At 45.1% G+C, this 17,217-nt stretch overlaps 6 non-coding genes across 6 annotated transcripts; all 6 read right to left on the bottom strand.

Annotated features, from left to right (window-relative positions):
• Window positions 1-1,964: 1,964 nt before the first annotated feature.
• LOC146783716 (U4 spliceosomal RNA) lies at window positions 1,965-2,105 on the bottom strand. The gene has a single exon (XR_014971232.1). It is a non-coding gene; the product is annotated as a U4 spliceosomal RNA (small nuclear RNA).
• An 821-nt stretch (window positions 2,106-2,926) lies between these two features.
• LOC146783715 (U4 spliceosomal RNA) lies at window positions 2,927-3,067 on the bottom strand. The gene has a single exon (XR_014971082.1). It is a non-coding gene; the product is annotated as a U4 spliceosomal RNA (small nuclear RNA).
• A 4,015-nt stretch (window positions 3,068-7,082) lies between these two features.
• On the bottom strand, window positions 7,083-7,223 carry LOC146783714 (U4 spliceosomal RNA). The gene has a single exon (XR_014971251.1). It is a non-coding gene; the product is annotated as a U4 spliceosomal RNA (small nuclear RNA).
• Window positions 7,224-8,044: 821 nt separating this feature from the next.
• Window positions 8,045-8,185, bottom strand: LOC146783713 (U4 spliceosomal RNA). The gene has a single exon (XR_014971081.1). It is a non-coding gene; the product is annotated as a U4 spliceosomal RNA (small nuclear RNA).
• Window positions 8,186-12,201: 4,016 nt separating this feature from the next.
• On the bottom strand, window positions 12,202-12,342 carry LOC146783712 (U4 spliceosomal RNA). Its single transcript, XR_014971231.1, has one exon. It is a non-coding gene; the product is annotated as a U4 spliceosomal RNA (small nuclear RNA).
• Window positions 12,343-13,163: 821 nt separating this feature from the next.
• Window positions 13,164-13,304, bottom strand: LOC146783711 (U4 spliceosomal RNA). Its single transcript, XR_014971080.1, has one exon. It is a non-coding gene; the product is annotated as a U4 spliceosomal RNA (small nuclear RNA).
• Between the last annotated feature and the right edge of the window lie 3,913 nt (window positions 13,305-17,217).

Raw genomic sequence — 17,217 nt, 5'->3', positions numbered from 1 at the left:
AGGACGACCCCACGACGACTGTAAACCCGAGTCCGGCACCCAAGGACTTCCCTCGAAGCTCCTGACGACACCTGCAGCCTCAGGACCAGGTACCCCCCCCAAAGCGATCAACAGAGGGTAAGATTTCCCGACACCAAAAGGCACCCCTGCACCCGGCGCCCTGCGGCTCCCTGTGCCCAACTCCTGGGTACCTACCTATCCTCCAACTACCCAACTTACCTCTCGAAGTGGTGGTGGCACCTAAAGAGTCTTTGTCCCCGAGCTTGCAATCTTTTTCTAAACCGGAGCTCTCCCATTGAAATCAATTGAGCGCCCGATAGCTCAAAAGCACCCTGCACCCAGCCGCCCGAGTGGCCCTGGCAGTGTAACCTCTACACCTATCTACTTCCCCATTTGCCCTGAGCAAGTGACCAGGAGCCCAGATCCCACAGCCGCGTAGCCTGCTAGTCAGCAGCCACCAACCAAGGCCCCCCTACCTCTCATAGGATAACATTGGGCCTAACTCTCTCTGCACCCGGCTGCCCCTGTGCCGCTGAGGGTGAAAAAACTCTACTTACCTGACCCTGGGAGACCCCTGAGTCTATGCTCAGAACCTTAACTCTGCCAGTCGAGTACTTACCTTTAAACCGATAACTCAATTTTCTCCATAGGGTAACATTGACTGGTTTCTTCTGAAAATTTCTTTAAAGTGTGGAGTTTTCAAAACTTAAAAATTCACCAAAAACCAGCCGAGTAACGAAAACGAAAATACTCACCTGCTATTAGGTGAGCTCCCAGTTCTGGATCTTGGTGCCCAGCACTGACTCTGAAAAATACTTACAACTGTACTCACCAGTAACCCAATTTTCTTCCATAGGGAATCATTGACTGTTTTTCTGTGAAATTTCTTCAAAGTGTCAATTTCTGCAAACTTTAAATATTCTTTAAAAATCGTATAACTTCTGAAAACGTAATTACTTACCTGTTTTGGATAAAGGTCCCAGTACTGAGTCTAGGCACCCAGTACTGGATTACAAAAGTAACGAGAACATACTATACCTGCAGCTTGAATTTTCTTCCATAGGGAATCATTGACTGTTTTCTATGAAATTTCTTCTGTCAACTTTTAAAATAGCAAAATATTACTTAAAAATCCTAGTAGTAACTAAGTCGACTTTTATCACTTGTTTCTAAGTACTGTCCCAGGACTGAATCTAGGATCCAGTCCTGGAATCTCTAAAGTAATCCTGAAAGTAATCTATTGCAAATAACTTGAAATTTCCATTGAACTCAATGCATTATTGTGTTTAAAACTGTGTTGCCTATTGCAACAACTTATAACTTTCTACAAAAGCCAATTGCATATTGCAAAAGTATTTAAATAAAGCATCTCATTCTGAGAAAGTATATTTTAATTCCTATTGTTGGTTCTAAAACAAAACAGACATATATTTTTTATACAAACCATTGGCCTAGAGTTCAGTTATTGAGTGTGTGAAATCATTTCGCTGACTGAGTGTGTACAACAAATGCTTTACACTGTCCTCTGATACTGCCTTACTGCTCGACCAAGCTACCACTTTAGAGACTAAGGTTATTTCTAACTTTAGCCTCTGCCAAACCTCTGGGGACTGTGGACTCTGTACACCCTGTACCTATTTTGGAACAGTATATACAGAGCCACTTTCTCACAATAGTACATTTGATCTAAAACATAGAGAGATGCTGAATAAACGTCTGAATCTTCGGACACTGCGCAGCTTCTAAATCAATTAGCACCCAAAGTTTAATATGTGTACCTTACCTAATGATTAAGCGGACCCTCTTTTACGCATATAAAAAACACGTTGGTTGAAATGAAACAGTTAATGAAAAACATATCGAGCAAAGAGTATTGATATTCTATGAAAAATATCCACACCTTTTTTCTTACTGAATAAATACATTGATGTATAATCAATCATTTTTTGACACAATTGATCTAGCCTCCGTAAAGATTATCCTAAATTACCAACAACAACTGTTGTTCAAGTTGACAAGACTGGGTATTGCATAAAGTTTTGAATAAGCAACAATCACACCTCGGATACACCGCATTGGTTACAATACTGCCACTATTCAAAAATAACGTCCAATTGGCAATATGAGCAGTCCCACAATCGTGACACTTTTGTCTCTTACAGGGAGACAAAGTTGGAACATATGCACTGATCAGAGAGATATGCAAGCATACTTTCTATGTTTTCCATCACTCAGGTCAAAAGCCAGACATCAGGTGGACTACTTTATCTTCTGTTGGTTCTGCAGATAAGTACCCATTGGGCTCTTGGATTCCATATGCTAATTAGCAGATTTCACTATACAGCCTCCTGTGGCACCTCCCTTCATCCCTCTCTATGTGTGATGTCATCAGTACATGATTCTGTATGCAAACACATATACTCCTAAGCCCCATCTGGCTCCTCCCAAAACGAGTTATTGTACCTAAATGCAAGCAGAGCAACCAAAGGAGTACTATTCTTGAATATTACAAGAGTTCACTTTGGCACCTCCTTGTTCACCCAGATACAAGATGCCTTTCTTGTAAAAGGATACATATCAGTCTGCCGACAAAGGAGTGTACAATCTCAGCTATTCACTCAATAGCCGACAAAATAGCACATTAGCTCTGCTACTTAGAGAGATGCTGAATGAATGTCTGAAGCTTTGGACACTGTGCAGCTTCCAAGACAATTAGATCACAAAGTTTAATACGTGTACCTTACCTATTGATTAAGAGGACCCTTTTACACAGATATGAGAAACACTTTAGTTGAAATAAAACAGTTGTTAAAAAAACATATTGACCAATGAGTATTGACATTCTATGAAAAATATCTACACCTCTTTGCTTACTAAATAACTGTAATGATATATAATCAATTTTCTTTTGACACAATTGATCCAGCCTCCATAGAGACTATCAAAAATTGCCAATATCAACTATTTTTCAAGTTGACATGGCGGGGTATTGGGTAAAGTTTTCAATAAGCAATAATCACGCCTCGGATAGACCTCATTGGCTACGATACTGCCACTGCACAAAGATAACATCAGCTAGGTGATATGAGCAGTCCCACAACGGTGACACTTTTGTCTGTTACAGGGAGACAAATTTGAAACGTGCTCCGAACAGAGAGATATGCAATCATACTTTCTATGTTTTCTATCACTCGAGTCAAAAGCCAGACATCATATGTACTACTCTATCTTCTGTTGCTTCTGCAGGTAAGTGCCCGTTGGGCTCTGGGATTCCGTATGCTAATTAGCAGATTTCACTATACAGCCTCCTTTGGCACCTCCCTTCATCCCTCTCTATGTGGGATGTCATCAGTACATGATTATGTATGCAACCACATATCCTCTTAAGCCCAAGCAGGCTCCTCCCAAAACTAGTTCTTGTACCTAAATGCAAGAAAGCAACCAAAGGTGTACTATTCTAGAATATTACAAGAGTTAACTTTGGCGCCTCTTGTTCACCCGGATACGAGATGCCTTTCTTGTAAATGGATACATATCAGTCTGCCGACAAAGGAGTGTACAATCTCAGCTATTCACTCAATAGCCGACAAAATAGTTGTGTGAAAGTGCCATCTTTCTTGAATGGTATGCCCCCACTTTTTGCTGAATTGCTGAATGTACTTTGACTGAGTGTGCCCTGGACTCCTGCCAATCAGGAGCCCAGGGCCTATGTTCCTTCCCAAAACAAAAATCTCAAAACCAAATTGGCAAGCCCTGGCCACATGTCAGCCCCTGGTAAGTGGTACCCTAGGTACCCAGGGCCTTGTGACCATGGAAGGTCTCTAAGGGCTGCAGCACTCATTGTGCCACCCTTAGAGGCCCTGTACCCTAACACACACACACTGCCCTGGCAGGCTGAGTGTCTGGGTGCAAGACAAAACAGAGAATCGACATGGCACACATCCCTGTGTGCCATGCCCACAACCTTCACTGCCCTGGCATACATCAGCCACCCCTCTAGCTGGGTGCCCTATGCCAGTTGTGTGGGCACAGAGGCAGGAGCCCGGTGCCCCTACAGTACCCAGGTCCATTCCTGGGCCCTGTAAGTGCAGTGCTTCCATTTAAGAGTACATGGTGCTGGGAGCTTGTAAAACACGAACTCCACAGCACTATAATGGCAGCACAGAAGACTGAGAAGTTTGGTATCAAACTGCTCAGCACATTAAACCCACACTGATGCCAGTATGGGATTTAATGTACCAAGCACAACAGAGGGCATCTCAGAGAGGCCCCCTGAAACCTAACCTACAATCCACGTCTGTTCTGAGGCTGCCTAGGCTGCCACACAGCAGACATGTTGCTGGACCCCTGGGTAGGAGAGCCCCTGCTCTCATGGGTCTGCAACAATGCACATCCTGGGCGAGATGCTAGATCTCCTCCCCCAGGATGGGCAGGGGGAAGCTTCAAAGGCATGCCGCCTCTGTGAGCTTCCCCAGGCCACTTGCAACCCCCACTCTGGCGGGAAGCTTGGCCGGAAACCCCAAATAACGACAGGGGATGGGCCAGCCTGCCAACCCCACCCCTCAGGTGGGGAAGGCGAGGTGAAGCACATCTCCGGGCGCTCGCCATCTTGAAGATGGGAGGCCCTACCCAATCAGGACTAGGCTGCTGCCCCCCTCCCACAGGAGAGTGGCTGAATAGGGGGTGTACTCACCCCAGGACAGGGACCCATTGGTCCTTGCCCTTCGCCTACCTGTAACGCCCCTAAATTTAGTATTTAGGGGCACCCTGAACCTTTCTTCCCCAGATTCCAGATTCCGAAATACAAAGAAGAGGAAGAAGAAAGAAGACCTGCCCTGCAGCTGCTAAGAAGAGGAAGACACCAACTGCTTTGGCCCCAGCCCTACAGGCCTGGCGACACTTGAACCTGCTCCTGCTCCAACCCGGCATCTATTGTGGCCAGCAACCTCACAAACCCCGGAGGACCTGGCTACCTTTTGGCTCTAAGCCCCTGGGACTCCCATGAGTAGAGGCTCTACTCAAAATCTACTTCTAATCCCTGGCATCAGCCCGGAACCGCGAACCCTACACACTCTGCACCCGCCAAGCCTGGCCTGTGCCGGAGTGACCAAAGACCACGAGGACGACCCCACGACGACTGTAAACCCGAGTCCGGCACCCAAGGACTTCCCTCGAAGCTCCTGACGACACCTGCAGCCTCAGGACCAGGTACCCCCCCAACGCGATCAACAGAGGGTAAGATTTCCCGACACCAAAAGGCACCCCTGCACCCGGCGCCCTGCGGCTCCCTGTGCCCAACTCCTGGGTACCTACCTATCCTCCAACTACCCAACTTACCTCTCGAAGTGGTGGTGGCACCTAAAGAGTCTTTGTCCCCGAGCTTGCAATCTTTTTCTAAACCGGAGCTCTCCCATTGAAATCAATTGAGCGCCCGATAGCTCAAAAGCACCCTGCACCCAGCCGCCCGAGTGGCCCTGGCAGTGTAACCTCTACACCTATCTACTTCCCCATTTGCCCTGAGCAAGTGACCAGGAGCCCAGATCCCACAGCCGCGTAGCCTGCTAGTCAGCAGCCACCAACCAAGGCCCCCCTACCTCTCATAGGATAACATTGGGCCTAACTCTCTCTGCACCCGGCTGCCCCTGTGCCGCTGAGGGAGAAAAAACTCTACTTACCTGACCCTGGGAGACCCCTGAGTCTATGCCCAGAACCTTAACTCTGCCAGTCGAGTACTTACCTTTAAACCGATAACTCAATTTTCTCCATAGGGTAACATTGACTGGTTTCTTCTGAAAATTTCTTTAAAGTGTGGAGTTTTCAAAACTTAAAAATTCACCAAAAACCAGCCGAGTAACGAAAACGAAAATACTCACCTGCTATTAGGTGAGCTCCCAGTTCTGGATCTTGGTGCCCAGCACTGACTCTGAAAAATACTTACAACTGTACTCACCAGTAACCCAATTTTCTTCCATAGGGAATCATTGACTGTTTTTCTGTGAAATTTCTTCAAAGTGTCAATTTCTGCAAACTTTAAATATTCTTTAAAAATTGTATAACTTCTGAAAACGTAATTACTTACCTGTTTTGGATAAAGGTCCCAGTACTGAGTCTAGGCACCCAGTACTGGATTACAAAAGTAACGAGAACATACTATACCTGCAGCTTGAATTTTCTTCCATAGGGAATCATTGACTGTTTTCTATGAAATTTCTTCTGTCAACTTTTAAAATAGCAAAATATTACTTAAAAATCCTAGTAGTAACTAAGTCGACTTTTATCACTTGTTTCTAAGTACTGTCCCAGGACTGAATCTAGGATCCAGTCCTGGAATCTCTAAAGTAATCCTGAAAGTAATCTATTGCAAATAACTTGAAATTTCCATTGAACTCAATGCATTATTGTGTTTAAAACTGTGTTGCCTATTGCAACAACTTATAACTTTCTACAAAAGCCAATTGCATATTGCAAAAGTATTTAAATAAAGCATCTCATTCTGAGAAAGTATATTTTAATTCCTATTGTTGGTTCTAAAACAAAACAGACATATATTTTTTATACAAACCATTGGCCTAGAGTTCAGTTATTGAGTGTGTGAAATCATTTCGCTGACTGAGTGTGTACAACAAATGCTTTACACTGTCCTCTGATACTGCCTTACTGCTCGACCAAGCTACCACTTTAGAGACTAAGGTTATTTCTAACTTTAGCCTCTGCCAAACCTCTGGGGACTGTGGACTCTGTACACCCTGTACCTATTTTGGAACAGTATATACAGAGCCACTTTCTCACAATAGTACATTTGATCTAAAACATAGAGAGATGCTGAATAAACGTCTGAATCTTCGGACACTGCGCAGCTTCTAAATCAATTAGCACACAAAGTTTAATATGTGTACCTTACCTAATGATTAAGCGGACCCTCTTTTACGCATATGAAAAACACGTTGGTTGAAATGAAACAGTTAATGAAAAACATATCGAGCAAAGAGTATTGATATTCTATGAAAAATATCTACACCTTTTTTCTTACTGAATAAATACATTGATGTATAATCAATCATTTTTTGACACAAGTGATCTAGCCTCCGTAAAGATTATTCTAAATTACCAACAACAACTGTTGTTCAAGTTGACAAGACTGGGAATTGTATAAAGTTTTGAATAAGCAACAATCACACCTCAGATACACCGCATTGGTTACAATACTGCCACTATTCAAAGATAACGTCCAATTGGCAATATGAGCAGTCCCACAATCGTGACACTTTTGTCTCTTACAGGGAGACAAAGTTGGAACTTATGCACTGATCAGAGAGATATGCAAGCATACTTTCTATGTTTTCTATCACTCAGGTCAAAAGCCAGACATCAGGTGGACTACTTTATCTTCTGTTGGTTCTGCAGATAAGTACCCATTGGGCTCTGGGATTCCATATGCTAATTAGCAGATTTCACTATACAGCCTCCTTTGGCACCTCCCTTCATCCCTCATTTTGTGTGATGTCATCAGTACATGATTCTGTATGCAAACACATATACTCCTAAGCCCCATCTGGCTCCTCCCACAACGAGTTCTTGTACCTAAATGCAAGCAGAGCAACCAAAGGAGTACTATTCTAGAATATTACAAGAGTTCACTTTGGCACCTCCTTGTTCACCCAGATACAAGATGCCTTTCTTGTAAAAGGATACATATCAGTCTGCCGACAAAGGAGTGTACAATCTCAGCTATTCACTCAATAGCCGACAAAATAGCACATTAGCTCTGCTACTTAGAGAGATGCTGAATGAATGTCTGAAGCTTTGGACACTGTGCAGCTTCCAAGACAATTAGATCACAAAGTTTAATACGTGTACCTTACCTATTTATTAAGAGGACCCTTTTCCACAGATAGGAGAAACACTTTAGTTGAAATAAAACAGTTGTTAAAAAAACATATTGACCAATGAGTATTGACATTCTATGAAAAATATCTACACCTCTTTGCTTACTAAATAACTGTAATGATGTATAATCAAACTTCTTTTGACACAATTGATCCAGCCTCCATAGAGACTATCAAAAATTGCCAATATCAACTATTTTTCAAGTTGACATGGCGGGGTATTGGGTAAAGTTTTCAATAAGCAATAATCACGCCTCGGATAGACCTCATTGGCTACGATACTGCCACTGCACAAAGATAACATCAGCTAGGCGATATGAGCAGTCCCACAACGGTGACACTTTTGTCTGTTACAGGGATACAAATTTGAAACGTGCACCGAACAGAGAGATATGCAAGCATACTTTCTATGTTTTCTATCACTCGAGTCAAAAGCCAGACATCATATGTACTACGGTATCTTCTGTTGCTTCTGCAGGTAAGTGCCCGTTGGGCTCTGGGATTCCGTATGCTAATTAGCAGATTTCACTATACAGCCTCCTTTGGCACCTCCCTTCATCCCTCTCTATGTGGGATGTCATCAGTACATGATTATGTATGCAACCACATATCCTCCTAAGCCCAAGCAGGCTCCTCCCAAAACTAGTTCTTGTACCTAAATGCAAGAAAGCAACCAAAGGTGTACTATTCTAGAATATTACAAGAGTTAACTTTGGCGCCTCTTGTTCACCCGGATACGAGATGCCTTTCTTGTAAATGGATACATATCAGTCTGCCGACAAAGGAGTGTACAATCTCAGCTATTCACTCAATAGCCGACAAAATAGTTGTGTGAAAGTGCCATCTTTCTTGAATGGTATGCCCCCACTTTTTGCTGAATTGCTGAATGTACTTTGACTGAGTGTGCCCTGGACTCCTGCCAATCAGGAGCCCAGGGCCTATGTTCCTTCCCAAAACAAAAATCTCAAAACCAAATTGGCAAGCCCTGGCCACATGTCAGCCCCTGGTAAGTGGTACCCTAGGTACCCAGGGCCTTGTGACCAGGGAAGGTCTCTAAGGGCTGCAGCACTCATTGTGCCACCCTTAGAGGCCCTGTACCCTAACACACACACACTGCCCTGGCAGGCTGAGTGTCTGGGTGCAAGACAAAACAGAGAATCGACATGGCACACATCCCTGTGTGCCATGCCCACAACCTTCACTGCCCTGGCATACATCAGCCACCCCTCTAGCTGGGTGCCCTATGCCAGTTGTGTGGGCACAGAGGCAGGAGCCCGGTGCCCCTACAGTACCCAGGTCCATTCCTGGGCCCTGTAAGTGCAGTGCTTCCATTTAAGAGTACATGGTGCTGGGAGCTTGTAAAACACGAACTCCACAGCACTATAATGGCAGCACAGAAGACTGAGAAGTTTGGTATCAAACTGCTCAGCACATTAAACCCACACTGATGCCAGTATGGGATTTAATGTACCAAGCACAACAGAGGGCATCTCAGAGAGGCCCCCTGAAACCTAACCTACAATCCACGTCTGTTCTGAGGCTGCCTAGGCTGCCACACAGCAGACATGTTGCTGGACCCCTGGGTAGGAGAGCCCCTGCTCTCATGGGTCTGCAACAATGCACATCCTGGGCGAGATGCTAGATATCCTCCCCCAGGATGGGCAGGGGGAAGCTTCAAAGGCATGCCGCCTCTGTGAGCTTCCCCAGGCCACTTGCAACCCCCACTCTGGCGGGAAGCTTGGCCGGAAACCCCCAATAACGACAGGGGATGGGCCAGCCTGCCAACCCCACCCCTCAGGTGGGGAAGGCGAGGTGAAGCACATCTCCGGGCGCTCGCCATATTGAAGATGGGAGGCCCTACCCAATCAGGACTAGGCTGCTGCCCCCCTCCCACAGGAGAGTGGCTGAATAGGGGGTGTACTAACCCCAGGACAGGGACCCATTGGTCCCTGCCCTTCGCCTACCTGTAACGCCCCTAAATTTAGTATTTAGGGGCACCCTGAACCTTCCTTCCCCAGATTCCAGATTCCGAAATACAAAGAAGAGGAAGAAGAAAGAAGACCTGCCCTGCAGCTGCTAAGAAGAGGAAGACACCAACTGCTTTGGCCCCAGCCCTACAGGCCTGGCGACACTTGAACCTGCTCCTGCTCCAACCCGGCATCTATTGTGGCCAGCAACCTCACAAACCCCGGAGGACCTGGCTACCTTTTGGCTCTAAGCCCCTGGGACTCCCATGAGAAGAGGCTCTACTCAAAATCTACTTCTAATCCCTGGCATCAGCCCGGAACCGCGAACCCTACACACTCTGCACCCGCCAAGCCTGGCCTGTGCCGGAGTGACCAAAGACCACGAGGACGACCCCACGACGACTGTAAACCCGAGTCCGGCACCCAAGGACTTCCCTCGAAGCTCCTGACGACACCTGCAGCCTCAGGACCAGGTACCCCCCCCAAAGCGATCAACAGAGGGTAAGATTTCCCGACACCAAAAGGCACCCCTGCACCCGGCGCCCTGCGGCTCCCTGTGCCCAACTCCTGGGTACCTACCTATCCTCCAACTACCCAACTTACCTCTCGAAGTGGTGGTGGCACCTAAAGAGTCTTTGTCCCCGAGCTTGCAATCTTTTTCTAAACCGGAGCTCTCCCATTGAAATCAATTGAGCGCCCGATAGCTCAAAAGCACCCTGCACCCAGCCGCCCGAGTGGCCCTGGCAGTGTAACCTCTACACCTATCTACTTCCCCATTTGCCCTGAGCAAGTGACCAGGAGCCCAGATCCCACAGCCGCGTAGCCTGCTAGTCAGCAGCCACCAACCAAGGCCCCCCTACCTCTCATAGGATAACATTGGGCCTAACTCTCTCTGCACCCGGCTGCCCCTGTGCCGCTGAGGGTGAAAAAACTCTACTTACCTGACCCTGGGAGACCCCTGAGTCTATGCTCAGAACCTTAACTCTGCCAGTCGAGTACTTACCTTTAAACCGATAACTCAATTTTCTCCATAGGGTAACATTGACTGGTTTCTTCTGAAAATTTCTTTAAAGTGTGGAGTTTTCAAAACTTAAAAATTCACCAAAAACCAGCCGAGTAACGAAAACGAAAATACTCACCTGCTATTAGGTGAGCTCCCAGTTCTGGATCTTGGTGCCCAGCACTGACTCTGAAAAATACTTACAACTGTACTCACCAGTAACCCAATTTTCTTCCATAGGGAATCATTGACTGTTTTTCTGTGAAATTTCTTCAAAGTGTCAATTTCTGCAAACTTTAAATATTCTTTAAAAATCGTATAACTTCTGAAAACGTAATTACTTACCTGTTTTGGATAAAGGTCCCAGTACTGAGTCTAGGCACCCAGTACTGGATTACAAAAGTAACGAGAACATACTATACCTGCAGCTTGAATTTTCTTCCATAGGGAATCATTGACTGTTTTCTATGAAATTTCTTCTGTCAACTTTTAAAATAGCAAAATATTACTTAAAAATCCTAGTAGTAACTAAGTCGACTTTTATCACTTGTTTCTAAGTACTGTCCCAGGACTGAATCTAGGATCCAGTCCTGGAATCTCTAAAGTAATCCTGAAAGTAATCTATTGCAAATAACTTGAAATTTCCATTGAACTCAATGCATTATTGTGTTTAAAACTGTGTTGCCTATTGCAACAACTTATAACTTTCTACAAAAGCCAATTGCATATTGCAAAAGTATTTAAATAAAGCATCTCATTCTGAGAAAGTATATTTTAATTCCTATTGTTGGTTCTAAAACAAAACAGACATATATTTTTTATACAAACCATTGGCCTAGAGTTCAGTTATTGAGTGTGTGAAATCATTTCGCTGACTGAGTGTGTACAACAAATGCTTTACACTGTCCTCTGATACTGCCTTACTGCTCGACCAAGCTACCACTTTAGAGACTAAGGTTATTTCTAACTTTAGCCTCTGCCAAACCTCTGGGGACTGTGGACTCTGTACACCCTGTACCTATTTTGGAACAGTATATACAGAGCCACTTTCTCACAATAGTACATTTGATCTAAAACATAGAGAGATGCTGAATAAACGTCTGAATCTTCGGACACTGCGCAGCTTCTAAATCAATTAGCACCCAAAGTTTAATATGTGTACCTTACCTAATGATTAAGCGGACCCTCTTTTACGCATATAAAAAACACGTTGGTTGAAATGAAACAGTTAATGAAAAACATATCGAGCAAAGAGTATTGATATTCTATGAAAAATATCCACACCTTTTTTCTTACTGAATAAATACATTGATGTATAATCAATCATTTTTTGACACAATTGATCTAGCCTCCGTAAAGATTATCCTAAATTACCAACAACAACTGTTGTTCAAGTTGACAAGACTGGGTATTGCATAAAGTTTTGAATAAGCAACAATCACACCTCGGATACACCGCATTGGTTACAATACTGCCACTATTCAAAAATAACGTCCAATTGGCAATATGAGCAGTCCCACAATCGTGACACTTTTGTCTCTTACAGGGAGACAAAGTTGGAACATATGCACTGATCAGAGAGATATGCAAGCATACTTTCTATGTTTTCCATCACTCAGGTCAAAAGCCAGACATCAGGTGGACTACTTTATCTTCTGTTGGTTCTGCAGATAAGTACCCATTGGGCTCTTGGATTCCATATGCTAATTAGCAGATTTCACTATACAGCCTCCTGTGGCACCTCCCTTCATCCCTCTCTATGTGTGATGTCATCAGTACATGATTCTGTATGCAAACACATATACTCCTAAGCCCCATCTGGCTCCTCCCAAAACGAGTTATTGTACCTAAATGCAAGCAGAGCAACCAAAGGAGTACTATTCTTGAATATTACAAGAGTTCACTTTGGCACCTCCTTGTTCACCCAGATACAAGATGCCTTTCTTGTAAAAGGATACATATCAGTCTGCCGACAAAGGAGTGTACAATCTCAGCTATTCACTCAATAGCCGACAAAATAGCACATTAGCTCTGCTACTTAGAGAGATGCTGAATGAATGTCTGAAGCTTTGGACACTGTGCAGCTTCCAAGACAATTAGATCACAAAGTTTAATACGTGTACCTTACCTATTGATTAAGAGGACCCTTTTACACAGATATGAGAAACACTTTAGTTGAAATAAAACAGTTGTTAAAAAAACATATTGACCAATGAGTATTGACATTCTATGAAAAATATCTACACCTCTTTGCTTACTAAATAACTGTAATGATATATAATCAATTTTCTTTTGACACAATTGATCCAGCCTCCATAGAGACTATCAAAAATTGCCAATATCAACTATTTTTCAAGTTGACATGGCGGGGTATTGGGTAAAGTTTTCAATAAGCAATAATCACGCCTCGGATAGACCTCATTGGCTACGATACTGCCACTGCACAAAGATAACATCAGCTAGGTGATATGAGCAGTCCCACAACGGTGACACTTTTGTCTGTTACAGGGAGACAAATTTGAAACGTGCTCCGAACAGAGAGATATGCAATCATACTTTCTATGTTTTCTATCACTCGAGTCAAAAGCCAGACATCATATGTACTACTCTATCTTCTGTTGCTTCTGCAGGTAAGTGCCCGTTGGGCTCTGGGATTCCGTATGCTAATTAGCAGATTTCACTATACAGCCTCCTTTGGCACCTCCCTTCATCCCTCTCTATGTGGGATGTCATCAGTACATGATTATGTATGCAACCACATATCCTCTTAAGCCCAAGCAGGCTCCTCCCAAAACTAGTTCTTGTACCTAAATGCAAGAAAGCAACCAAAGGTGTACTATTCTAGAATATTACAAGAGTTAACTTTGGCGCCTCTTGTTCACCCGGATACGAGATGCCTTTCTTGTAAATGGATACATATCAGTCTGCCGACAAAGGAGTGTACAATCTCAGCTATTCACTCAATAGCCGACAAAATAGTTGTGTGAAAGTGCCATCTTTCTTGAATGGTATGCCCCCACTTTTTGCTGAATTGCTGAATGTACTTTGACTGAGTGTGCCCTGGACTCCTGCCAATCAGGAGCCCAGGGCCTATGTTCCTTCCCAAAACAAAAATCTCAAAACCAAATTGGCAAGCCCTGGCCACATGTCAGCCCCTGGTAAGTGGTACCCTAGGTACCCAGGGCCTTGTGACCATGGAAGGTCTCTAAGGGCTGCAGCACTCATTGTGCCACCCTTAGAGGCCCTGTACCCTAACACACACACACTGCCCTGGCAGGCTGAGTGTCTGGGTGCAAGACAAAACAGAGAATCGACATGGCACACATCCCTGTGTGCCATGCCCACAACCTTCACTGCCCTGGCATACATCAGCCACCCCTCTAGCTGGGTGCCCTATGCCAGTTGTGTGGGCACAGAGGCAGGAGCCCGGTGCCCCTACAGTACCCAGGTCCATTCCTGGGCCCTGTAAGTGCAGTGCTTCCATTTAAGAGTACATGGTGCTGGGAGCTTGTAAAACACGAACTCCACAGCACTATAATGGCAGCACAGAAGACTGAGAAGTTTGGTATCAAACTGCTCAGCACATTAAACCCACACTGATGCCAGTATGGGATTTAATGTACCAAGCACAACAGAGGGCATCTCAGAGAGGCCCCCTGAAACCTAACCTACAATCCACGTCTGTTCTGAGGCTGCCTAGGCTGCCACACAGCAGACATGTTGCTGGACCCCTGGGTAGGAGAGCCCCTGCTCTCATGGGTCTGCAACAATGCACATCCTGGGCGAGATGCTAGATCTCCTCCCCCAGGATGGGCAGGGGGAAGCTTCAAAGGCATGCCGCCTCTGTGAGCTTCCCCAGGCCACTTGCAACCCCCACTCTGGCGGGAAGCTTGGCCGGAAACCCCAAATAACGACAGGGGATGGGCCAGCCTGCCAACCCCACCCCTCAGGTGGGGAAGGCGAGGTGAAGCACATCTCCGGGCGCTCGCCATCTTGAAGATGGGAGGCCCTACCCAATCAGGACTAGGCTGCTGCCCCCCTCCCACAGGAGAGTGGCTGAATAGGGGGTGTACTCACCCCAGGACAGGGACCCATTGGTCCTTGCCCTTCGCCTACCTGTAACGCCCCTAAATTTAGTATTTAGGGGCACCCTGAACCTTTCTTCCCCAGATTCCAGATTCCGAAATACAAAGAAGAGGAAGAAGAAAGAAGACCTGCCCTGCAGCTGCTAAGAAGAGGAAGACACCAACTGCTTTGGCCCCAGCCCTACAGGCCTGGCGACACTTGAACCTGCTCCTGCTCCAACCCGGCATCTATTGTGGCCAGCAACCTCACAAACCCCGGAGGACCTGGCTACCTTTTGGCTCTAAGCCCCTGGGACTCCCATGAGTAGAGGCTCTACTCAAAATCTACTTCTAATCCCTGGCATCAGCCCGGAACCGCGAACCCTACACACTCTGCACCCGCCAAGCCTGGCCTGTGCCGGAGTGACCAAAGACCACGAGGACGACCCCACGACGACTGTAAACCCGAGTCCGGCACCCAAGGACTTCCCTCGAAGCTCCTGACGACACCTGCAGCCTCAGGACCAGGTACCCCCCCAACGCGATCAACAGAGGGTAAGATTTCCCGACACCAAAAGGCACCCCTGCACCCGGCGCCCTGCGGCTCCCTGTGCCCAACTCCTGGGTACCTACCTATCCTCCAACTACCCAACTTACCTCTCGAAGTGGTGGTGGCACCTAAAGAGTCTTTGTCCCCGAGCTTGCAATCTTTTTCTAAACCGGAGCTCTCCCATTGAAATCAATTGAGCGCCCGATAGCTCAAAAGCACCCTGCACCCAGCCGCCCGAGTGGCCCTGGCAGTGTAACCTCTACACCTATCTACTTCCCCATTTGCCCTGAGCAAGTGACCAGGAGCCCAGATCCCACAGCCGCGTAGCCTGCTAGTCAGCAGCCACCAACCAAGGCCCCCCTACCTCTCATAGGATAACATTGGGCCTAACTCTCTCTGCACCCGGCTGCCCCTGTGCCGCTGAGGGAGAAAAAACTCTACTTACCTGACCCTGGGAGACCCCTGAGTCTATGCCCAGAACCTTAACTCTGCCAGTCGAGTACTTACCTTTAAACCGATAACTCAATTTTCTCCATAGGGTAACATTGACTGGTTTCTTCTGAAAATTTCTTTAAAGTGTGGAGTTTTCAAAACTTAAAAATTCACCAAAAACCAGCCGAGTAACGAAAACGAAAATACTCACCTGCTATTAGGTGAGCTCCCAGTTCTGGATCTTGGTGCCCAGCACTGACTCTGAAAAATACTTACAACTGTACTCACCAGTAACCCAATTTTCTTCCATAGGGAATCATTGACTGTTTTTCTGTGAAATTTCTTCAAAGTGTCAATTTCTGCAAACTTTAAATATTCTTTAAAAATTGTATAACTTCTGAAAACGTAATTACTTACCTGTTTTGGATAAAGGTCCCAGTACTGAGTCTAGGCACCCAGTACTGGATTACAAAAGTAACGAGAACATACTATACCTGCAGCTTGAATTTTCTTCCATAGGGAATCATTGACTGTTTTCTATGAAATTTCTTCTGTCAACTTTTAAAATAGCAAAATATTACTTAAAAATCCTAGTAGTAACTAAGTCGACTTTTATCACTTGTTTCTAAGTACTGTCCCAGGACTGAATCTAGGATCCAGTCCTGGAATCTCTAAAGTAATCCTGAAAGTAATCTATTGCAAATAACTTGAAATTTCCATTGAACTCAATGCATTATTGTGTTTAAAACTGTGTTGCCTATTGCAACAACTTATAACTTTCTACAAAAGCCAATTGCATATTGCAAAAGTATTTAAATAAAGCATCTCATTCTGAGAAAGTATATTTTAATTCCTATTGTTGGTTCTAAAACAAAACAGACATATATTTTTTATACAAACCATTGGCCTAGAGTTCAGTTATTGAGTGTGTGAAATCATTTCGCTGACTGAGTGTGTACAACAAATGCTTTACACTGTCCTCTGATACTGCCTTACTGCTCGACCAAGCTACCACTTTAGAGACTAAGGTTATTTCTAACTTTAGCCTCTGCCAAACCTCTGGGGACTGTGGACTCTGTACACCCTGTACCTATTTTGGAACAGTATATACAGAGCCACTTTCTCACAATAGTACATTTGATCTAAAACATAGAGAGATGCTGAATAAACGTCTGAATCTTCGGACACTGCGCAGCTTCTAAATCAATTAGCACCCAAAGTTTAATATGTGTACCTTACCTAATGATTAAGCGGACCCTCTTTCACGCATATGAAAAACACGTTGGTTGAAATGAAACAGTTAATGAAAAACATATCG

This window comes from Triturus cristatus, chromosome 11, assembly GCF_964204655.1.
Source record: "Triturus cristatus chromosome 11, aTriCri1.1, whole genome shotgun sequence".
NCBI classification, from domain to species: Eukaryota; Metazoa; Chordata; class Amphibia; order Caudata; family Salamandridae; genus Triturus; species Triturus cristatus.
This window is presented reverse-complemented; position numbering and strand designations above follow the sequence as displayed.